This window comes from Vigna angularis, chromosome 1 (assembly GCF_016808095.1).
Source record: "Vigna angularis cultivar LongXiaoDou No.4 chromosome 1, ASM1680809v1, whole genome shotgun sequence".
In the NCBI taxonomy this organism is placed as follows: Eukaryota; Viridiplantae; Streptophyta; class Magnoliopsida; order Fabales; family Fabaceae; genus Vigna; species Vigna angularis.
This window is the reverse complement of record NC_068970.1, coordinates 43,202,445-43,227,807: the sequence shown is the minus strand read 5'-3', so window position 1 is coordinate 43,227,807 and position 25,363 is coordinate 43,202,445.

Sequence of the window (25,363 nt, the reverse complement as noted above, 5' to 3'; positions counted from 1 at the left end):
GAAGTAAAAAAGTAAGAGATTATTTTGGGCCATTGGATTAAGTGTTTAAAAGAAAATTTGGGGGTGCAAAAAGTAAAATAAATAGTATTTTTCATTTTGGTTTTTTTATGTTTTTTTTTATTTATTTTTGTGATGAATTATATTTACCCGGACGAAATTGGGTATTGACAGCTGCCCCTCTTTACTTAGATTTTACTAGATAATATGAAAACATATTATCAGAGTAAAAGATAAGTAAAGATAGAAATATTAATTTCGTCCGTATTTCAAAATGAACGAGAAACAATAGGGAAATTTAAACAAAATGAACAAGATTGAGAGAATTGAGGTGCGTACACATTGCGGAGGGTGTAACAACCCTATGGATGAAGTGAAATGAGGTGTAACAACCTCGTGGAAGGGTGTACCAACCCTATGGAAGTGAATGATTTGTAATAACCTCGTGGAGGGTGTACCAACCCTATGGATGAAGTTGGTGAGGTGTAGAAACCTCGTGGAGGGTGTACCAACCCTATGGAAGTGAATGAGGTGTACCAACCTCGTGGAGGGTGTACCAACCCTATGGATGAAGTTGATGAGGTGTAGAAACCTCGTGGAGGGTGTACCAACCCTATGGAAGTGAATGAGGTGTACCAACCTCGTGGAGGGTGTACCAACCCTATGGATGAAGTGAATGAGGTGTACAAACCTCATGGAGGGTGTACCAACCCTATGGATAGTGAATGAGGTGTACAAACCTCGCGGAGGGTGTACCAACCCTATGGATGAAGTTGATGAGGTGTATAAACCTCGTGGAGGGTGTACCAACCCTATGGAAGTGAATGAGGTGCACAAACCTCGTGGAGGGTGTACCAACCCTATGGATGAAGTTGATGAGGTGTAGAAACCTCGTGGAGGGTGTACCAACCCTATGGAAGTAAATGAGGTGCACAAACCTCGTGGAGGGTGTACCAACCCTATGGATGAAGTTGATGAGCTGTAGAAACCTCGTGGAGGGTGTACCAACCCTATGGAAGTGAATGAGGTGTACAAACCTCGTGGAGGGTGTACCAACCCTATGGATGAAGTTGATGAGGTGTAGAAACCTCGTGGAGGGTGTACCAACCCTATGGAAGTGAATGAGGTGTACCAACCTCGTGGAGGGTGTACCAACCCTATGGATGAAGTTGATGAGGTGTAGAAACCTCGTGGAGGGTGTACCAACCCTATGGAAGTGAATGAGGTGTAATAACCTCGTGGAGGGTGTACCAACCCTATGGATGAAGTTGATGAGGTGTAGAAACCTCGTGGAGGGTGTACCAACCCTATGGAAGTGAATGAGGTGTACAAACCTCATGGAGGGTGTACAAACCCTATAGAAAGTGAATGAGGTGTACAAACCTCATGGAGGGTGTACCAACCCTATGGATAGTGAATGAGGTGTACAAACCTCGCGGAGGGTGTACCAACCCTATGGATGAAGTTGATGAGGTGTATAAACCTCGTGGAGGGTGTACCAACCCTATGGAAGTGAATGAGGTGCACAAACCTCGTGGAGGGTGTACCAACCCTATGGATGAAGTTGATGAGGTGTAGAAACCTCGTGGAGGGTGTACCAACCCTATGGAAGTGAATGAGGTGCACAAACCTCGTGGAGGGTGTACCAACCCTATGGATGAAGTTGATGAGGTGTAGAAACCTCGTGGAGGGTGTACCAACCCTATGGAAGTGAATGAGGTGTACCAACCTCGTGGAGGGTGTACCAACCCTATGGATGAAGTTGATGAGGTGTTGAAACCTCGTGGAGGGTGTACCAACCCTATGGAAGTGAATGAGGTGTAATAACCTCGTGGAGGGTGTACCAACCCTATGGATGAAGTTGATGAGGTGTAGAAACCTCGTGGAGGGTGTACCAACCCTATGGAAGTGAATGAGGTGTACAAACCTCATGGAGGGTGTACAAACCCTATAGAAAGTGAATGAGGTGTACAAACCTCATGGAGGGTGTACCAACCCTATGAATGAAGTTGATGAGGTGTATAAACCTCGTGGAGGGTGTACCAACCCTATGGATAAGTGAATGAGGTGTACAAACCTCATGGAGGGTGATCGTAACCCTGTAGAAGTGAATGATGAGCTTGATTGCTGGGCTCGACCATTGCCTTGCAAAGGGCCGAGACACCAATGACAGAAAGTAAAAATTTTTTTGATTGTTTTGAATTTGAAATTTGGATTTTGTTGAAATTTTGAGATGTTGAAATTTTTTTTTTTTGATTTTATTTCCTTGAGATAGAAATGAATGTCTATTTTTATTTTTAAAAACCCTTTTTTGTTTTTTTTTTTTAAATAATAACATGGTTGATGTAAATTTGGAAATTGCAGGAGAAAGCTTTGATGCATGTTGATTTTTTTTGTCTTTTTGAAAGAAGGAGAATTGATGAATATACATGGAAACAAATTCAAAGTTTTTTTTTTTTGAAAATATGTACATGATGTTGACTTTGATGATTTTTTTTTTGAAAGTTTTGAAATCAATAAACAAAGTGTTGCATTTTTGTACAAGTATTTGGATTTTGAAACCTCGATATGCAAAAGAAACATGGTTGATGTAAATTTTGAAATTTGGAGAAGAAAACTTTGATGCATGTTGAATTTTTTTGTCTTTTTGAAGAAAGAAGATTTGATGTAATTTTGAAATTGGAGGAGAAAACGTTGATGCAATTTGATGTTTTTTTTTTTTGAAGATTTGATGAACATTCATGAAAATGTGTACATGATGTTGACTCTTGATCCGTGATGGCAGATTATGAAACTATGACACTTTTTACTGAGTCAAGTTGTTTTTCTTTGAAATCATCCGGTCTATGAAGATTTAGACTTTCATCATTTTTTTTTTGGATGTCAAATTCTAAAGTTAAATGTTCAAAATGAAGCTTTTGTGCTGGATATTTCTTGGTGAAATACTAGCGTGTACATGCTTGATGTCAAGGGTTGGAAATATGTGGAAGGATTTGGAAGGTACCGGGTTGGCTACTTGGGCCTCTTACTCCTTAAAACAGTTACACATGCCAATGTAAGGTAGTAGATACTCAGAAGCTACTCCAGTTTGGGGCATGGTAAAAAGATAGGTATGGACAAATGTATCTGTGAATTGCGAGGGAATAAGTCATGAATCAGGGAGTGAGAATATCATGTGAGATTTACAAATTGCCCCAATTTTGGTGGTGATGGATTTATGAAGTTCGGGGCGAACCAAAATCATGGGAGGCCCAACAAGGGATGCCCTAGTCTTTGTATGAACTTTGAATATTCAGATGAAAGATTAACAAAGACGCCCAATATTTTGAATGGGTCAAAACACATGAAACTCACAAAGTTGTCCCTAGTTTTGGGTATGAGTCAATTAAGCGAGATTCAAAAAGAGGTTGCCCCCCACTTTGGGTTTACGAATGATACGATGGACTCAAAATCATACAAAGCCCCAAAGTGTCTGCCCCTGTTTTGAGGGTGGATCCATGAATTTCAGTATGGACAAATCTAAAAGGCTCAACAAGGGATGCCCCGGTCTTGGTACGAACTTTGAATATACAGATGAAACAAATGTGAGATTAACAAAGTCGTCCAATATAAAGTTGCCCAAAATTGCCCCCCTAGTTTGGGAATCGAGGGAAGAGTTTGAATGGGATTTTAATGTGTTCAGAAATTTGTGATGGGTATGGAAATGATTGGCTTGAAAAGATCAAACGGCTTGATTTTCCTTTGTATAATCTTGATTAATAGGGAGTTCCCTTCTTCCGAGGACATTTGTTTTTTTCATATATTTTTTTTTAACAACTCCATTGTTAGCCATTTTGTCTTGTCTCAAAATTAAGCTTTATGAAAGTTTAAGCAACCATTATTCAATCTGTGTGGACTTTTATTGGGCTTGTAATGTGGCTTGGGCTGAAGGGTATTGAAAGAAATGATATAAAGGCTCAAATAAATTTTTGTGGGTTATTTGAAACAAGAGTTACCATCTGCACCTTGTATCAGTCATTCGTCAACACTGTTGACTTTCTTTGCTAATTTGCAAATTTCACTCTTTGTTTGTCATCACTTTGTGATTCTTTCCGTTTTTACTTCAATTTTGAGGAATTCTCTTCATTTGATCACTAAGTGCGTTCCTTTGCAATTTGAGTTGACTTCTACTATGATGGTAACCCTTGTTTGGGTAAAATTTGAAAAGAAATTTCTTATTGGCTCAAATTTGGTATCAAAGGATATATTTTTGATTTTTTTTTTTTTGAAGAAAGATGGCCACACATCATTTCAAATTTTGATTGCTTTATTTTCAAAAGATTAATTAGGAGACAAAGCTAAATGATCCCAATAGGAGTCATTTTTTACTGCCCTTTTTTTTTTTTAACGGATTTCAGGATCTCCCAAATGAAAGCCAGTGGAGGTAATGGAAAATCTGCCCCAGTGTAAAACTTGGTGTTTATTATTTGGGCTCAAGAACATGATTGGGCCAATCTCTTGGTATAGCAAGGGCTGAAGGATGATGTTTCCAAGCAATGCACACACAGATATCTCTTAAGAATATGTGACTTAAACATTTGACTCCAGGAGATTATGACATCCATTACATTTTTTGAAATCTCATAAATTGGATAATTTGCATCGAAAACAAATGACTCAACTTTTGCGTATTTTTTGGTTTTATGCATGAAGAAAAGTAATATGAAATGAAAATGATGACTAGTTGAAAAACATATTTTCTTTTGTTTTTTTTTGTTTGTTTTTTTTTTAAAAAAATTGGGTTTTGCGGACCAGCCTAGAAATGGGACCTTGCGGGTCAGCATGGGAAATAGGCTTTGTGAGCCATTGGGGAAATTGGGATTTCTCGGCCAATGTGGAATCTGGGCCTTGCGGGTCATCATGGAAGCTGGGCTTTGCAAGCCAGTATGGGAAATGGGCTTTGAGAGTTATTGCGGAAATTGGGATTTCTCGGCAAATGTGGAATCTGGGCCTTGCGGGTCAGCATGTAAGCTGGGCTTTGCAAACCAGTATGGGAAATGGGCTTTGAGAGCTATTGCGGAAATTGGGATTTCTCAGCCAAAATTTGGAATCTGGGCCTTGCGGGTCAGCATGGAAGCTGGGCTTTGCAAACCAGTATGGGAAATGGGCTTTCTGGGCCAGTGTGGAATTTGGGATTTTTGGCCTTCGTGGAATCTGGGCCTTGCGGGTCAGTATGGAAACTGAGCTTTGCACACCAGTATGGGAAATGGGCTTTCTGGGCCAATGTGGAAATTGGGATTTTTGGCCTTTGTGGAATCTGGGCCTTGCGGGTCAGCATGGAAGCTGGGCTTTGCAAGCCAGTATGGGAAACGAGATTTGAGTGCTAAAATGACAACAAGGGCTTGGGAACCATTGCAGAAACTAGGCTTGGTGAGCGATGCAAAAATTGACACGAGTAAACTTGATTTAGAAAAACGTTTGAAAAATGTTTTTTTGTTTTATTCACTTTCGACACGGGAAAATCCAGATCGGATCGGACCCGAGGAGAAGTATCATAGAAGGAAGTTGGACTTACCAGGTACATTGACCCAATGGATCAGATGACCTGAGCCGTGCGAACTTGTCACAAGAAGATGACAAAGAAAACATTTTTTTTTTTTTGCATTCTCAAAATTTATGGAACAAGCTAAAAGAAATTCATTTTTTTTCATTTTTTTTTTGCTATGAGAGGATTTCACAAGATTTAAAGAAAAATTTGCAACACCACTAGACTCAATGGGCCCAACACTATTCTTCTTACAACCATGACAAAATCATCAGCCAAGAGTCTGAATTCCTTCATTTTTATTTTTTTGCACAAATACTTGTTCACATGAAAAGGAAAATTTGAATTCAAAACACAAAATCTACATAAACATGCATTTTTTACTTTTCAGAAATTCAGATGCACTGGTTCAGGAGAAACCACATATGACAAAGGGCCTAATGGGCTCAAAAACTGTTCATCTTTCATTCTGAGATTTTTTTGTTACAAATTCAAAGAAAATCACACAAGACAATTTGAACAAATGCACAAAACATCATTCAACAGCAAAAATGTGAAAACAAAATACCTTTGACATATTTTCAAAAGAAGTATACTCGAGAGAAAACCACGAAGGCCATTGGGCCTATTGGGCTCGAGCACTGTTCCTTTTTTTTCAATATTTTTGTTCTTAGATTTATTCAAAATGTAGAAGAATAAGGAATCAAATAAAATGGTGTGATGTAAAATTACAAACATGCCAAAATAATTCTTCACTCAAATTTATATTTCAGAAAGAATTGGGTTCAAAGAAGGCTAACATGGTAATGAGGCCCAATGAACCTGAAAAATGTCCTTTATCAAGCAAATGAAAAACAATTTCGAACACTTCAAATTTTACAACACTCCAATTATTATTTTTTTGGAAAAATTTCTATTTATCAAATTTTTTTGATTTTTTTTTTATTATTTTGTTTTAAAAAAACGGATCATCCAAGAAGTCTGGTATTGGGCCGGATCGACCCAACAAAACCCTACCCGTTTTCACATTTTCAAAATTTTATATATTTTTTTATTTTTGAATTTGAAATCAGGAAAACCGGGACTGTGACAACAGTTTCGGTACTGAGACCGGAACTGTTGTAACAGTGGAAACAACTTAGCTTTAAAAGCTCACTCCCTGTCATCTGAGGGCATTTCCTGACCGCTCGCTCTCTCTCTAAAACATTCCTCCGCTCTCCCTTCTCTCTAACTCTCCCTCTCTTGAGCTTCCGGATCCTACGAAGAGAATCTGCCTCTGTGCCTTCGAGAGTGTCGTAGCTCTGCGAGAAGCCTTTCTGCGTGCCTTCGCTTCCGGGTAAGTCCTCGAACCTCTAGATCTTCCTTTATTTCCCTTTTTTTTCTTTTCCTGTCTTTCTTTCCTCCTTCCCTTTCCTGCTTTTACTCTTTCCGTTCATCTTTTGTGCTTATTTCTTTCCGTTATGCTGTCCGATTATTCTTACTTTTCGACTTTCCTTTCCCTTATGCTCTTCTATTCTTTTTTATGCTTTCCGACCTTGCTATTTACTTTCATAGCACTTTATTTTTACTCCCTCTTTACTTTCCGCTTGTTATTTACTTCTGCTTCTTTATTCGCTTTCTTTATTTGCTTTCTTCTTCCTCTTTTATTTTTCTTTAAAAAAAAACCTAAGAACACACTGTCTTAACAAAGATAAGGGGTATATAGGCTGGAAACCAGACGCTAATCTCCCTTCGTTTGAAGGTATGACAGAGACAATCGGGTAGAACAACGCCACGTACCCCATAAAAACAGAAAACTTAAAAAGAGAATTATTTGAATGAACCGGACATGGACAAATGGACAAGGACAAAAGGACATAGATCCGTTTAGGACCCTTTTGCAAGGACCGTGAAACAGATCCAAGACCAGACACTGAAATAACAAAGACTGACCGGACAAAATAAACTAAAAGGAAACAAAAACGAATAAAGAAAACACTGAAAATACTTTTTTTTTTGTTTTATGCTTCTGTTATGCTTTTGTTCTTTTTACTTTTTATTATTTTTTTGTGTTTTTTTTTAGAAAACTTAGAGAAGAAGGATGAACGAGATGGAGATGGAGAGGTACACCAGTCAGCGGTGGAGACCTACTGACGATCAGGTCAAAATGATGACCAATATCTACAACCACGGGGTCACACATCCCAGCAGAGCCCAAGTCGTCGAGATTGCGTCTCGACTAAGGGTTTTCGCAGAAGCCACTGAATACAATGTGCACTGCTGGTTCAACAACCACGGCAATCGGATCAGGCGCTGGCAAGCGGAGATGGACCCTACTGGCACCCTCTTCTCGCAACTGCCGCTATACATGTATGGTAAGCATCCTAATTACCTCCATCTCTTTTTTTTTGAAAATTTCTCTCCTTCCTCTTATTATTGACAAAAATTTCTGTTTGTTTTTTTTTTTGGAAGAATACGACTGGGTGATCATGAGGGCGCCGAGGCTGCTGGACCTGTTCCCCGTTCCGATCATCATTGACGACGACAGGGACGGACGACAAATCGCTCCACCCATGCTTCTCACATTCCGCACCAGAGCTCCCTCGACGGAGCTCTCCCTTAGACCACCGCAACCAGCTCGGGAATTTTTTCGCTGATTTTTTTTTATTATTTTTTTTTGGTCTGTAATATTAACGATCAACATTGATCGAACCCTGAACATCTTTTATTTGCTTTTATTTTTGTTTTTTCTTTCTTTGTGTTTTTACTGTCAATGGTCGAATTTGGACGAATTCCATAATATGTACTTTTAATGTTTCCCTTATTATTATGTGTTTTTGTTATATTTTTGTTGTTTGAGATCTAACCCCTTTTTGTGCAGATTGTCATTCTACCGAACTCGAGAGGGTTGGCAAAAGACAATGACCTGAGAGATCTCCAAACGCTTTGTAAATTTTTTACTTTTTTGTAATTTTTGTTTTTCTGTTTCGGCCACATGAAGGCCTTTATTTGTAATAATCAGGACACTACAAAATTGAATATACTTATTATTTTTTCATGTACATGTTCATCAATTCACATATTCTGCAATTTCGAGTCATGGAACTCTTCTTAAAAGTTTCCCTTTTTTACTTGGTCCGAAAGAAAACCATTAAGTTATCGTTGAATTTGAAACAACATCTGAATAATCGTGTATAAAATCGTTCAAGATTTTAAGAATGATCCAACACTTTTGAGGTAAACAGACATGAACATGAATTTGCCCAATCTGGAAAAGTTTTATGCGTCGAGAGACTTAATCAAAATGAATCCTCATTAAGGCAAAGACACAACCGGAATGGGTGTAAATGGAAAATCAGATTTACACTTGACGACCATGAAAATGAAAAACACATGTTAAGCCAAAATAGGCTTAGACAGACAGAGGTTTAAAAACGAAAATCAGGCTAGACATGGCTGGATTAGAACACGGACACGATAACAAAAACTATTTGGACAATGTTTAGGCTTAGGCACAGATGATGGGCCGAACATGACAAAGTTTAGGTTAAGACAAGGAGATTAAGACTGACAGTGGATTACGATTTGGGCTTCAAGAGGATAAACAAAGTTTAAGACAAAAAAAAAATAGACAGAACAAAAACAAAACAAAAAAAAAGAGTTTCTGAACCAGTATGACAAATACATCGGATGACAAAGGAATATGGGGTACAAACAAAAAAATGCATCTGACACGATGAACAATCCACAAATTTGATGGACTCTCGAAAAGTGATGATCATTGAGAAAACAATCAAAAAATGGCCCGCAAGCAAATCTATTAACACCAATTTATTGAGAACACATTTTTTTCATCTCATCAGGGCAACTTATTACACATTTAAACATTTTCCTCTGAATTAAAACTTTAGAGAACAAACAACCAATCTATAATGTGCGCGAACTTTATTGAATTTGTGAGAAAAAAAATTGTTGACAAAACTTCATCTAAAATATGCTTCATTTTGAAAACATTTTCTTTCTTTATTCTTTTTTTTTTTGCAAATTTTATTTTTATTACATAAATTAGATGCAAAAATCATACTAATTTGAAATATTTTCTATTTTTATTATATTTTTTTTTTAAATTTGTTTTTTTATTTTTGACCCTAAACTGGATTACAAAAGATGATATAATTTCTAGTAGCAAAGGAATATATTTTCAATCATTTCAAAATATCATTATTTGTTTTCCAGATGGTTTAAAAAAAACAATATTCAGACGCGACTAATTTTCACAAATTATTTTAACAAAACTGGAACATTTTTTTAAAAAAAAAAAAAAAAAAAAAAAATCAGTACCAAAAGATGATACATTTTCACGAAACAAGTTCGCGCATAAACATAAATCATGGTTGTTTTATTTCTAAACGTCTTAAATTACAAGAAAAATTTACAAAACATTGCCCTTATTTTTATATTTTTTATTTACTTTTGTGAGAATTGCTTGCGATCATTTACGAATAAAACCCCTTATACGATGATTCTTCTTTTACGAACGAAAATGGGCGATGGATTAGTGGTCAAACGATGATCTTGAACATTTTTTATATCATGAAAGCCGGATGAACATTTCAAATCATTGATAAAATTGAATTGAACGATTGGACCAAAAATCTTTATTTTGCTTCAAAAGCATTTTTATTCGAATATATTTTTTTGTTTTCTTGAGAATTATTCCATGAACTCGATAACAAGATAAATGCGAAACAAAATACATATGAATCAGAACATGTACATTTTTATTGCTCTAAATTTTTTTACGTTTTTTTTTTTTTACACTTATTTGCTGTATACAAAGAAAAGATGAAAAAGAAATGACAAAACGATCTCCCTTTCGTGTCTTAATCGAAGGATGGTACTTAAGGTTCTAAGACTACATACATGCACTCACCAGGATGGTTTCCTAGTTCTTAAATCAAGGTCACCAGGGCTATGGCTCTTTTCAGTGTCTCTCCACAACAGTCAGAGTAATCAACTAGATGTGGAGACACAAATGAAGAGAACAGACTCTAGCTGGAGTTCTCACGATAGCCAGACAGGAAGTACATCCCAGAGTGACACCGCTACACAACTCCTCTATTTCTAAGTTACGCTCAGACCCGGGTATAGGGCCCCACTCATGATATGCATAATGTGTGTGGAGGGAGATTATAATGCAAAACAGTTACAAAAATAGACACAAATAAGCAGACATATCAAACATAGATAAGGAACAATTATTTCAAACATAAAGAAAAAGTAAAAATAACTCACATGCAATTATTCCAAATATTAAACATAGATAAAGACAAAGGGAATAAAAACACAAAGAAAAAACCACATCGAATTCGCTTATCTAATTAAATGGCCTGACTCTCATAAGTCCCCAGTGGAGTCGCCATCTGTCGCAACCGGAATCGCGACGGGACGACGATCCAATAAAAAGATTATGTATTGAAAAGAGATTTTGGAGTCGCCACCATAGTTTATTCTGGAAAACTACGGAAAAACCATAAAATGATAAAGCATGGTCTGCGAAAATGAGATTCTATGTTCGGGAGTCGGTTACGTGTAGGGAAGGTATTAGCACCCTACAACGCCTGCCATAAGGCAGTACCTTTAATTAAATACACGAATATGATGTGGTTTTCAAAATGTTTAATTATCCCCTAAAATAAAACTCTAAAGAAACAAACAATATTTTTTTAGTTTTTTGGGCCCGACAAGGATTGACCTTGCTCCTACGTATTCTCATTTTGAATGAGAAATCAGGGTTCCGTAGTTCGTTTAGAAACTATTTGAGGAAATTGTTTGGAAATTGCTTGGAAACTTGTTATGGATAATTTGGATTTTTGGGAAAATGAGCCTGACAAGGACTGGCCTTGCTCCTACGTATCTCCACTTTTGGCGGAGAATCAAGGATCACGTAGTTCTGGCAAGGCGATATTGTTTGAAGTTTGAAAAATAGATGTTTTTTAGTTTTTGAAGATTTTATATTTTTTTTGGTATTTTTTATTTAGGAGAATGAAAAGGGTTTTAGCACAAGGATGATGCGTGCGATCACACATGTGCCTAAACCTTTAAAACATATTTTTGTAATTTTATTTAAAAGAGAGAAAAGGTTTTTAGCACAAGGACGATGCGTGCGATCACACATGTGCTTAAACCTTTGAAACGTATTTTTGACATTTTTTTTTTGAAGAAAGAGAAAAGGTTTTTGGCACAAGGACGATGCGTGCGATCACACATGTGCCTAAACCTTTAAAACATATTTTTGGGATTTTGAAGAAAGAGAAAAGGTTTTTGGCACAAGGACGATGCGTGCGATCACACATGTGCCTAAACCTTTAAAACATATTTTTGGGATTTTTAATTTTTTTATTTTGTATTTTTCTTTTTATCTTTAATTTTTATATATTTTTTTTATTTTTTTTAAGAAGAGAGATGAATTGAAATATCTATGACGTAAAATTGTGAAAAAAGCATAGGATAAAATTGTGGTGGAAAATAGGATAAATTTATAAAAAAAAATCAAAATGCATATAAATAGAATGAAAAGAAAATATGTACCTTGTTGAAGATTTGAATGATGAAAACCTTGCTTGTAATAAGTTGTGAGAAGAGATAGATTGATGGTGAAGAAGATGAATTTATAGTAGAAATGTGGTATGGGATTTTATATGTATAGAGAGATAGTAGAATGTGAGAGAAAAATAAAGTAGAGTTTTGGGATGGAGAGGTTTGGTGTGTGAGAGAAAGAAGATGGATATTATGTAAAAAAAATGTGTGTGTGAAGTGAAGAGAATGTAGGTATTTATAGAGTTAAGGATGAAGAAAGTTGATGAATAAAAATAATATAATAAGTTGGTGGAAAATTTAGATGAAATAAAATATAATAAAAAAAAGATGAATAGAAAAAGTTAATGTGGAAAATAAGTGAAAGAAATAATATAAAAAGTTTGTGGAAAAATTAGGTGAAATAAAATATAGTGAATAGTAAAAGTTAATGTGGAAAATAAGTAAAAGAAATAATATAAAAAGTTGGTGGAGAAATTAGGTGTGGAAATTAAGTGGAAGAAATAATATAAAAAGTTGGTGGAGAAATTAGGTGAAATAAAATATAGTAAATAGTAAAATTTAATGTGGAAAATAAGTGAAAGAAATAATATAAAAAGTGGGTGGAAAAATAAGGTGGAGAAAAATGAATAATAAAAAATGTTGATGGAGAAGATATAATTAAAAAATGTAAGTGGAATAATTAGAAAAGTTGATATATAAAATTAATATGGAAATGATGTGGAAAAAGTAAATGGAAAAGGTAGATGATGTTGAATGAGATGTGGAGGGTGATGTGGATGGTGATGTGGAGAGTGGGGTGTAATAAGAGAAAAGAGGTGATGAGGAAGTAAAAAAGTAAGAGATTATTTTGGGCCATTGGATTAAGTGTTTAAAAGAAAATTTGGGGGTGCAAAAAGTAAAATAAATAGTATTTTTCATTTTGGTTTTTTTATGTTTTTTTTTTATTTATTTTTGTGATGAATTATATTTACCCGGACGAAATTGGGTATTGACAACCCTCTTGAGTCAAACAAACCTATTGCAGGTGATGAGGATTATTTAAGGGAAGCTCTTGAAGATATGTATTTAAATGAAAACAATCATAGGGAAACTCACAATCAAGAAGTTAATCCTAGAAGCTACCAAGAATCACGTGGCCTCTCCTTGGGCAACATCATTGGAGATATATCAAAAGGGGTAACTACTATGCAAAACCTCTATATTTTTTATCTAACTGTTGCTTTTGTGTCTCATAAATGGTGCATTGCAATGCAAGAACAACTATAAACCAATTTGAAAAGAATGATGTTTGGGAACTCATTCCTAGAAAAGAGTATTACCAAGTCATTGACACAAAGTGGGTATTCAGAAACAAGCTAGATGCAGATGGAAACATCACAAATAAAAAAGCAAGGTTGGTTGCAAAGGGTTATTGTCAAGAGGAAGGTATAGACTATGATGAAACATATGCCCTAGTAGCCAGGTTAGAAGCAATTAGATTATTACTTGCTTATGCATCTTTGGTAAAACTTAAATTGTATCAAATGGATGTAAAAAGTGCATTTTTGAATGGTTTTATAAAGAAGGAGGTGTATGTTAGTCAACCTCCTGGATTTGAAGATTTTAGATTTCCTGATCATGTGTATAAACTGAAAAAGGCATTGTATGGCCTTAAAGAGGCACCTAGGTCTTGGTATGAAAGACTTAGTACCTTCTTGATTGAAAATGATTTTTCTAGAGGAAAGGTTGATTCAACCTTATTCATTAAGAAAGTAGGAAACATATTTTTCTTGTACAAGTATACGTTGATGATATTATCTTTGGATCTATTGATGATTCTTTATGTAAGGGATTTGCAAACATAATGCAAGGTGAGTTTGAGATGTCTATGATGGGTGAACTAAATTTTATCTTAGGACTTCAAATAAAATAAATGGAAGGGGAAAGCATTGTCTCCCAAACCAAATATTGTAGAGAAGTACTTAAGAAATTTGGAATGGATACCTGTAAAGAAGCCAACACTCCTATGGCAACTTCTTGCTATTTAGATAAGGATGAATCTGGCAAGAGGTAAATCAAACAATGTTTAGAGGTATGATAGGATCTTTGTTATATCTTACTGCTAGTAGACCAGACATTATGCAGAATGTTTGTGTGTGTGCTAGGTACCAAGCAAATCCTAAAGTATCCCATTTGACTGCTGTTAAAAGAGTGTTAAAATATCTTAAAGGAACTACCTCTTTTGGACTTTGGTATCCTTCTGATGCAATGCCTATTTTAATAGGTTATTCTGATGCTGATTACAGGGGATGAAAAATATATAGGAAAAGTACTAGTGGTACATGCCATTTTCTATGCTTCTCTTTGGTGTCTTGGCACTCAAAGAAACAAGCGTGTGTAACTTTGTCTACAACAGAAGAAAGATATATTGTTGCAGGCAACTGTTGTGGATGAAACAACAATTGGAAGATTTTGATCTCTTCCTTGATCACATTCCTCTTAAATGTGACAACACTAGTGCTATAAACCTAACCAAGAATCCTAAAATGCATTCTAGAACTAAACATATAGAGATAAGACACCACTTCTTAAGGGACCATATCCAAAAGGGTGATTGCACAATAGAGTATATTGATAAATTACATCAATTAACATACATTTTCACCAAGGCATTACCTAAGGATAGGTTCTATGATCTTAGAAGAGAGTTAGGAGTAATAGATATGTCTTAGAATTAAGATTCATGACTTTTTCATGTTTTTTGTACTTCCAGAGTATTTAATCGATTATCATAGGGAAATAATTGATTATTCTGAGCTTTTAGAAAAGGGTTTGTTTCGCAAATAATTGATTATTACGAGGAATAATCGATTATCCTAACTCGCTTTTCAAATCTGAGTATTCATGAACAGATAATCGATTAACTTCATCAATAATCGATTATCATTGATTTTCTAGAAATTTATTTTTTGCCAGATAATCGATTATTATTAGTGATAATCAATTATCACACGACGAAGATTCAAAAATAGAGTTGTTGAAACGTTAAAAAATGGCTATAAACAGCCATAAACGGCTAGTTTCTCGAATCTCTCTATAAATACCCTTTCATAATCGATTAACAGCCTCTACATTGTCCCTAAAACCTTGCCAAACTCAAATTTTCACCAGATTTCCCTCTTGCTCTCATTACTATTCAGATATCCTCTTCTCTCATTTCTCTTGATTGTTATGGCTTATTCAAAAGACCTCGCAGAAGGACTGCTGGTGCTTCTTCATCCCAACCTCGAGCTCCTCGCCCTGCATCTATTGAAGGTTGAATCTCCAATCCAAAAAAGCAAGCAGAATTTTCACACTTTTGGCAAGAACGTCGTATACTGAAAGTCAAATTTATACGGTTGGACTTCTATAGATATTATGGTTTTCGATTCCCTAAGTTGTTTTGCACTCAAAATATCAGTCATTTAGTTGAACAAAAGGGATGCATCTATCCCGATCTGATTAGAATTTTCTATCACAATCTCAAGTATCATAATGGCATTGTGACAGCAACGACGAAAGGTGTCTGCATCATTCTTGATGATGATATATGGACCAGTTTCGTCGAGCTCTTAATATGGGCTGATGCTGTGAAGGTTCATTTCGGTGTTCCGAACTTCAACCGTCTTCTAGCACATCAATCATTTATGTGAAACCCTCAACAACAAATCAACCGTCGTCAGCTATTGGTTGAAGGATTCAAGGTAAAAGAGAGAATGATTCACTACTTGATTGTATGGATCTTGTGTCCTCATGCTACTAATCATGCTCAATGCTCTAAGCAAGATCTTCTGCTCTTGTATGGGATTTTAAATCACATTCATATCGATTGGCCTGCACTTATCACAGATACACTGCTAAAGGCTCAAAAATATGCTTCATACCATCTTCCATACGCTTTCTTCATCTCTAGGATTCTTGAATACAAAGGCGTGAGCGTAGATGGTGAACATACTCAAGCCATTCAATTAATCGACACTCAAATTGGAGAGACAACCTTTAAGCAAATGGGCTTTATTGCTCGTGGTCGCGTGCTTGTTCATAAGGATGATGAAGATGATGATATGGATGACCATATGGCAGAATTAGTAGGAGTTGCTGCTCCATCTCAAGCTGGACTTTCTACCATGCCTTCATGCTCCTCTCTCTCAATGGAAGAATACTTTGCAAATTTATACAAACAAATGAAGGACATGAGTTTTGCTCATCAAACCCGATTTGAGTAGATTATTGAAATGCAACAAAATCATCAAGAATATGTCTATGAAAGGCTTGAAGATTTTGATACTCTCTTAGGAAACATTGAGGAACGCCTCAATCTTCAACCTCCAGAACGTCCCCCTAGTCTTACCTTTTAGAGCTTTAATAATTGTCTTAAAATTTTATTATGTGTTGTTTTTTATCTTTTGAAGTGCATTCCAGTTTCCTTTGCATCAATGACACTATAGAATAAAATGTTAAGAGTTGGAAGGAGAGATTGAAGAAGAGGTCAGTCCGAACGATAGAAAGCTGTGAGGAATCAGGCAGAACGATGGAAAGCTCCAAGGAGTCGAACCAAACGATGGAAAGCAGTAAAGGCTTAAGCCGAACGGTGAAAAGTAGTAAGGAATCGAGCCGAACGACAAAAGGTAGTAAAGGCCAAGGCGTACGACAGAAGGCGGTGAGGGCTCGAGCCGAACAGTGGAAGGAGGTGAAGAACTAGAGCCAACTGGTTGAAGAGTTAAATATCCTAACAGTTCCAAAGTCTCGCAGATAATCGATTATTACTTAATAATCGATTATCACTGGTAGTTATAATATGTCGTTTCAGTTGCAGACCAGTAGGCTATATACATTCTCTTCCAAACCCTTCGAAATTATCTTTTGAGAATACAGTTTGTCTTAGGAAGTTCTCAAGTGATAATGTGCTCTTGTCAAGTCTTATGTATCGGAGAAGCTCGAGCTTAATGTGTCTAAGGTCGGAGCGGTTTTCTTCAAGTTGGCTGAGCAGTTTTACTTCCGGTTCGTTTGTCGAAGGAAGGATAGTTTTGTTTTTATCTGTATTTCATCTTATTGTAATCTGTGAACAATATTTTAGTGAAAAGGTTAATACTTATTTATAGTTATTAACGACTGGACGTAGAATTTTTTGATTCGAACCAGGATAAAAATCATTTGTGTGATTTTTCTACTCCATACACTCTTTATATTTTCTGCACATCAATTGTTCGATGATATTTTTGTAAGAAAATTAAAGGAACCAGTTTAATTGTCCGAACATGCTTTACGCTCTTTAACAATCGAATACGTTTTAACTCCGCTGCACAAAATCGGAACCGATTGTTCCAACAAAGATCTCAACAAAAAAATCAGATATTAAAGATATTGTTAAAATAGAATGGCTTAATTTTCAACACCAAGAGGGGGGTGAATTTGTGAAATACAAAAATAATGTTTTCTTTAAATCTTTTTCGCAAAGTGGATGCCTTTAAAAGCTTTCTTGAAACGTAAGGAAAAAGACTTTGTAGTGCAGCGGAATATAATCGAATGAGTAAAATACAAAGTCGACTGAATGTAACAGAGTAGGGATAGAAAGATCAAACACTGAGTTTTTATACTTGTTCGGCCAAGCCTACATCTAGTGTCCTTCCATCACAGGAAGCAAATGCACTATAATGATCAAGGTTTTTACAACAAGGCTTTTTTAAAGACCTCCACGTCAAAAAATAAAAACACCTCTTAACCCTCTAATGAAAATATAGGCATATATACAAACAAAAAGACCAGCAACAAGAATCCCCTCTTCTACTGTCTACACCCTTTGAGCAATCCTCAAAGTCCAGAACGTCGCACGTTCTCTTCCTATAGTCACAACAGGGAAACACCAATCCTCACAAGATTGAAAGAAAATGATCAGGAAATAAACGCCTCAAGTGTAGGTTGATCAAACAGTAAGATCACACAGATTCTTGCTCGTCAAGAAATCACTAAAGAATGAACACCACGGTCTTCTTGATGAATTCTTGGAGCTTTCACACGTTCTGCAAGAGATCGATAATCTAAAAGAAATCAATCAAATCGTTAGAATCACAAAAGTCTCCACAGAATTCAAATTCATGTCTATTTATAGATTTTCACAATTCTGACGTGCGTAAGTCGACTTAGCTGCTAATGTAATCGAATATCACAATTCAGTTAAAGCAGTTAACAGCAATCAATGCAATTAATTGAATGTACAATTAATGCAGTCGAATCACAATTAATGTTTGGTCAACATATTTAAAAATATAGTCATTGTAACATTTAATACAAGCATTAACAGGATTTCAAAACTGTAACAGACTTAGTCGAATGCAGGTTGCATGTAATCGACTATATAACATTTAAACAAAGTTTTGAAAAACTTTCACTTTGAAAATCTCACAGCACACTTTGAAAATGGTTTGTGCAAAGACACGAGTTTTAATCGACTTACTTCATAATTAAGTCGACTTAAAACTGTTGTTTTTCCACACAATTAAAAGATGAACATAATTGCTTGTGGTTTTCCTTTTACAAAACATCATACATGCATTCACCAATAAAATCAATTATATAGCATAGTGAAATGCAATGTATCAACTCAATCATGTTCTCAATGCTTTAAACACATTTACACAATGATTAAAACACATAACATGTAAGCAATAGAACATGTAACACATAAACACATAACAAAACATGTGTTATTAATTATGTTGTCATCATAAAAAACCAAAAGCTCTGGGATTGTAGGTTCAGCTAAACCAGTGCTCCCCTTATCAACAATCTCCCCATTTTTTTTATGATGCACAACCATGATTAATAAACAACCATGTTTGTACAAATCAGATCAGATTATCAATCAAAATGTATATCAGAGCAAATGATAATCAAATGTATTAGAGAAAATGTTGAAATATTCATATCAATTCAAATTAGAACATATCAAAAGCTCAAAATGAATATCAGAACATTCTCCCAACATTCTATGTCAGACCTCGGAAACGCACCCAAAAACCCCTCATGTCAGTCATTTAAAACGCACCCAAAACCCTCTGCGCGGACGCCAGGTGTCAGGCAACGAGGATTCTAAAATCAGATAGTGGAAGGAAGGTGTCGGCAGAAGAGCGGACGCTCGTTTGGACGTGGGAAGAAAATGATTGTTTCTAAAACTTCCGTCCCACTCTCCTCTGCATGCACCCTCCTTCCCAAACTTTGAACTTTTCATTTTCTCCCCCTTCTCACTAGAAACCCTATCTTCTCTCTAAGAAAACTCACCCTTCCTCTTCTCCGATCATCATTCAGGCACCGTAGGAGCATTTCCGGCGTCCCAAGCTTCTACTTAAACCGAACAGTTCTGGATTCTGAAAGTGGTAAGTTTCTCGTCTTTAGATGTTCGTTCGTATGAACATGCAAGCCAAGCTCTGGTTGCATGCGGTCACCTTATCTGAACCAATCTTGGTTTTCTGTAACTTGTTTTAGTTTGAAGAGTTTGGTTGAGCGTTGAGGGTAGAAGAAATCTTATTTTCGCGACCTGAGTTTTAGTCTGAAGGACGTACGTTCACACTAGAGGTAAGGGAAGCTTATTTAATTTAATTTTTATGCTGTTGAAATGTTTGAACGTTCGTTTAGTTGACTAAATGATTTTGATGCATGATGGTTGATATGATTGGATTGAAGGAACGTTCGTTGATTTTATGAGATGAAATGAAATATGGCTGAGTTGTGTTATAATGTATGAAATATATGAAACTTATATGATATGAATTGTATGAAGTATGAAAGTTGATTATGATAAGAATTTTATAAAGTTATGAAGTTATGAAGTTATAAGTTAAGAAAAATGAGTTGGAATGTAAATGGATTCTGTATATGAGATTTCACTATGATAAAGTACGTTCGTTACTGAACGGTCATTGACCGTTCGATTTTCCTAGTAAACCTAGTTGAAACGGGATTCTTTCATTTGGAGAGAATCCTAGTGTAGGACGAGCGCCTTCGTGTGGTAATACTATGCTTGAGCGTTCGGCCAAGCATAGTGGGGCCTGAGTCTAATGTGATAAACCTAATATATATATATATATATATATATATATATATATATATATATATATATATATATATATATATATATATATGTACTTGTATATTATTGTTGTTCGTAAACACCACTTCAATAGTAACTTAATATATTTACCAACCCTTTTATTATAAGTTTATTAGTGCTCGGTCTCACACCTAGCGCTCGTAAGGACTAATGCTCGGTCTTATACCAAGCGCTTGTACTCGTTCCTGGTATAATCAATCTTGATGAAATAACGTTCGTCCAAATTTCAGTAGCATATTCTTACCATGTTCGGTCATTAACTGGCATTCGGTTTCTGTATATGAATGATTCCAAATATGGTTATTTAACATTCTGACGTGTCTACATTCATTGGATCCGGTCTAGAGCCCCTATATTTGAATTATTGTTTGAGTATGAGTTTGAATTCACGAGAGTCAGTTCATTTAACTGATTCACAATGTAAATAACATTCGTCATATATGGTATATTATTGTACTCGAGATATTCTTAAATCTAAAAGTAATTCTCTTGGTCTTATTCCATTCTGGAACGAGAGATTTTATCGGTCTCATTTCTATCGTTTGTCCTCGTTATGAAGAGGGCGGAACGTTCGGTATTTTATGTATTTAAGAAGGATGATGAAAATGACACCTAAGTGAAAGGTTATAAAGGATGAAGAGTATATGAGATGAATGTAAGATTGTGGATTTGAACGAGCGTTCTGGGGAGGAACGACTCTTGGATGAATATTGGAATTGGTAAAGTATGAATGTGGAAATGCTTAGCTCGCGGTTCATCCTGATGTTCCGTGAGTACTCGTCCTCACGTAGAGGAGGGTAGATCATGTGTGGGAACGACAGGAGGTCCTAGTCCTTAGGGGTACTTTGGACGGAACAGATTAACCTCGGGTGGCAGCTGATGAGAATTCCAGTTACTACATCACCCGAGTGCACGAACGTCGTAGCTACACAGAATTCATACAGTCCGGACAGTCAGTCTAGTAGTAGGCCTTGTTTGTATTGTATATTGTAATGTACTTGATGTGTTTGAATTTGATAAACGTATGTTATTATTTGAATTAAATTACATAAGCTTACCCTGTGTTTCCTTGTGTTGTCTTGTCGTACGTCTGTCTTGTTATTGCAATGATCATTCATGTAGATGTGAGCAGATGGAAGCGCGCTACTGGAAGAGGCGCTGGAAGAAGAAAATTTGGAAGATGCGAACCTCGTAGAAGTTGAAGTGAAGGCCGAACAGTAGGACGTTCGGTTTGTAGATTAGTAGTTTAGTATGAAGTGACCATTCGGTCGCTTCCTTTCCTTTCTTGTTATCTGACCGATCGGTACTTTGACTTTTGTAAGCCGTTCGGTCATGTTTTCCCTTAATCTTGTACTGTTTGCTTTTGTAAACTCTATGTAAGGCCGTTCGGCCAAAACCGTACGCTTGATTAGTATAAGACTGAACTGGGTTATTATTAAATGTAATTAATTCTATTATATAGTTTTATTAGTGTATTTTTGGGATGTTACATTCTACCCCTTTGTGCATTAGCAAAAAAAGTATGCCTTATGATAACGATATGCTGAAAAACAGTTATTCAGAGATGCATCAGTAAATCATATTAATCAGATTCAATTTTAAAGTCAATACTGATCAAATTAAAACTAAAAATTTGATTTCATTAATTGTCCAAAAGATATTACAATCAAATAACCAAAAGATAATGGCTTATAAAGCCTACTACAACATAAACACTCAAACTTCAACATATAATCGACTACTCACTTAATCCAATCGATTAAAAGTCGTAAAAATTGATTTTCACAGAAAACAATCTCAATCAATCAATCAACAAACAATCAATCATCAAACAATCAATCATCAAAGAATCATTCAACCAAATATTATACATGATGCAATGTGAAAATGATTTTACCGCTTGTAGATACTCAAGAAATTTGATGTAATCATGTTAGCTCTTCCTTGAGTTGTGCGCTGCTACAACAACTACTACTCCTTTCCTCCACAACAGTTCAAAAGTTTTAACGCTGGTACCCATTTGAATTTGGGTCCTATCTTGTTAGTAGTAGGAAGTTGTTCCTTGGGAACCCATTTGTATTTTCCCTTTGGAACACCAACATTTCTAAAATAGTAGTTTCTTACTGTGTGACCGAGTGTGTTGCAGTAAAAGCATGCATTAGTAGTAGGTTTACTCAGATCAATAAATTTCTTTGAGTTTATCCTATTACTTTTAGCGTTATAACCAATACCTTGTCTGTAGATAACTCTTCCAGATTATCTCAGCGCAACATAAAGATTTTCTTTGCCTTGAGTGAATTTTTCCAATGTGTTGGTTAAGTACTCAATTTTCTCAACATGTAGAGGACAATTATCACACTCTTTCTGAACAGCTTGTACTTCGATCTTTACTATCTTTGCAGATTTCAGAGCTTCTTCAAGATCTTTTTCAAGCTTTTTATTATCCTGCACAAAATTATCAATTTTGTATTCATAATCTCTTCTATCAGATGATAATCGATTCACTTTGTACTGAAGTTGCATGGCCTCTACATGAATTTCCTAAAATGCATCCAGTAGCCTGTAGTACTTGACTTCTATTGGTTCATTTTCGAATTCACAATCACTATCATCGTCTGATTGTGCAGAGCCTGCCATGAAGCATAGATATGACTCCTCTTCAGCACTATTGTTATAATCACTTAAAGATTCTTCATCACTGTTTTCCCAAGCAATATAAGCTTTCCTCTGCTTTTTGTTCTTGTCCTAAGGATACTTGGAGAATTCTTTCTGCTTGTTCTTCAAGTCTGGACAGTCAGGCTTGATATGACCATCCTTTCCACATTCATAGCATTGACCAGCGTTGCTTCTTGAACTCTTCTTTCCTCCGCTTGAACAACCTGCATTGTTAGTTGCAAAATTTTTATTTTTCATGAATTTGCCAAATTTTTTTACCATCATATTCATCATTTCTTTTTCTGGTATATCTACATCTGATTCAGTTTCAGGTTCATGAATTTTTTTTGCTTTCTTGGTTATGGCTTTTAGAGCAATCAATTTCTTCTTCCTCCTTTAGCCTTCCAAGCTCCAATTCATGTTCTCCGAGTTTTCCAAACAATGTGGCCATGTTCATGCTGAATAAGTCTCTTGATTCAGAAATTGCAATAACTTTGGGTTGCTAGCTTCTATTCAGACTTTTCAATATCTTGATATTGATCTCTTCTTTGTCAAACACTTTTCCTAGAGCCATGAGGTGGTTGACTATATGGGTAAATCTTTTCTGCACCTCGTAGATAGTCTCACCAGCCTTCATTCTGAATAATTCATACTCTTGTATCAGCAAGTTCTTTCTAGCTCGTTTGACTTCTTCAATGCCTTCATGCGTGACCTTTAAAACGTCCAACATTTCCTTTGCTATCTTGCACTGTGAAATCCTGAAAAATTCATCCATAGTTAGTGCAGAAGCAATTACATTACGTGCTTTGACATCATGTTGTGCTCTACGGTTTTCATCTTGAGTCCACTTAGAAAAAAATTTCAAAACAATTTTTCCATTAACAACATGAGTTGGCTCAAATGCACCATTTAGTGTTCCATCCCAAACACCTTTATCCACGGATTCAAAAAAGATTTGCATCTGAATTTTCCAAAAAGAATATTTTTCACCAGCAAATAGAGGTGGTCTATAAGTTGATGCACCTTCTCCAAAGGTTTGAAAATGAAACAAACAACAGTATATGATCAATAAACAGAATAACCAAATTCCAAATCATGGAATTTATAACCCCTACTAAAATGGTAATCGATTGATCCACTGTTGTAATCGACTTCATTGCTTTCCATTTGAGTTTTATCTCCAATAGTTAATCTAGAAGCAATGTTCCTGCAAAACCTTTCAAGATCTTTCCAGATCAAGCATTTTAGAATTATTGTAATGCAACAAATATTCCAAATATAATTTGTGTGTGTAAATGTATGAGTGCAATGATAAATATTAAATTAATCAACTTCAAGCATCACACAATCGATTTTAATCAGATATAAACAGTTACTCAACTTAAAACCAACTCTGATTTCATTGATATGAAATATGATTACAATCAGATGATATCAAAACAAAATGGCATACAAAGCCATTTACAAAACAAGTACTAAAAACAAACAAAACATTAAACAAGCAAATTTAGATTTTCTTCTTCTTCTTTTTCAGATATGTCTCAAGGAGCATATCACTGTTACTTTCTTCAACAATATCCTCCTCTTCACTCTCATCAAGATTCATTTGGTTAGAATCATCAGGTTTACTTCCCTCTTCACCTAACTCATCTTCATTGTCATCCTCATCAGGAGTATTCAACTTGAGATACTCTTTTATTTCCAAGACATCATCTCTTGTAGCTTGGCACATAATTTTGATAGCTTTAATTTCCCTCAGAACTGTCCTCTCAAATTCAGAACGAGCTCTATACGGAATGGAAGACTGTTTTGTATCATCTTCATCTTCAGGAACTTCACTTTTAAAATGCCATCCCTCATATGTTTGCTGTAGACCCATCATGTGTAAAGCAACTTTGTTTATCAGACTAGTATGGTTATAAGATACACTTGATTCATCAATACAATTTATGCCAAAGTGGACAAGAATCTTTGATATAAACACACAATACGGTAGCTTTGTAGATTCAAGTCTTGTTACTTTCAACATGTTTTCAGAGATGGCAACAGATCAGTCAACTTGAATGTTATCTTTCAAAGCTTTCGGCAAAAGTAAGTCTTCAGTGGTAGCTTGAACGTGATTCCCTCCTCTAGGCAATAATATCCATGAAATAATGAACACCGCTAATCTATCATCCTTTTTCATACCCCTGGTCTTGTAATGAGAATAATCCTGAATATCATTAGGATTCCTTAGACAGTCTTGATAAACAAAGAATTTATGGAAGCCATCTATGCCTAAATGACATTTTTCTCCTTACATTTTTAGACTAGCAATATCAGTCTAGACCTCTTCAGTGAGCTTAATATCTATCCCTTTTACTCTGGAACAGAGTGTTCCGTAACTGATCTTCAGGTTATTGTAAAATACCTTCACAAGCTTCGGATACCAGGGATCCGCCATCTTGATAACAGTTGAAAAACTGTTATTTTCATGCTTAAAA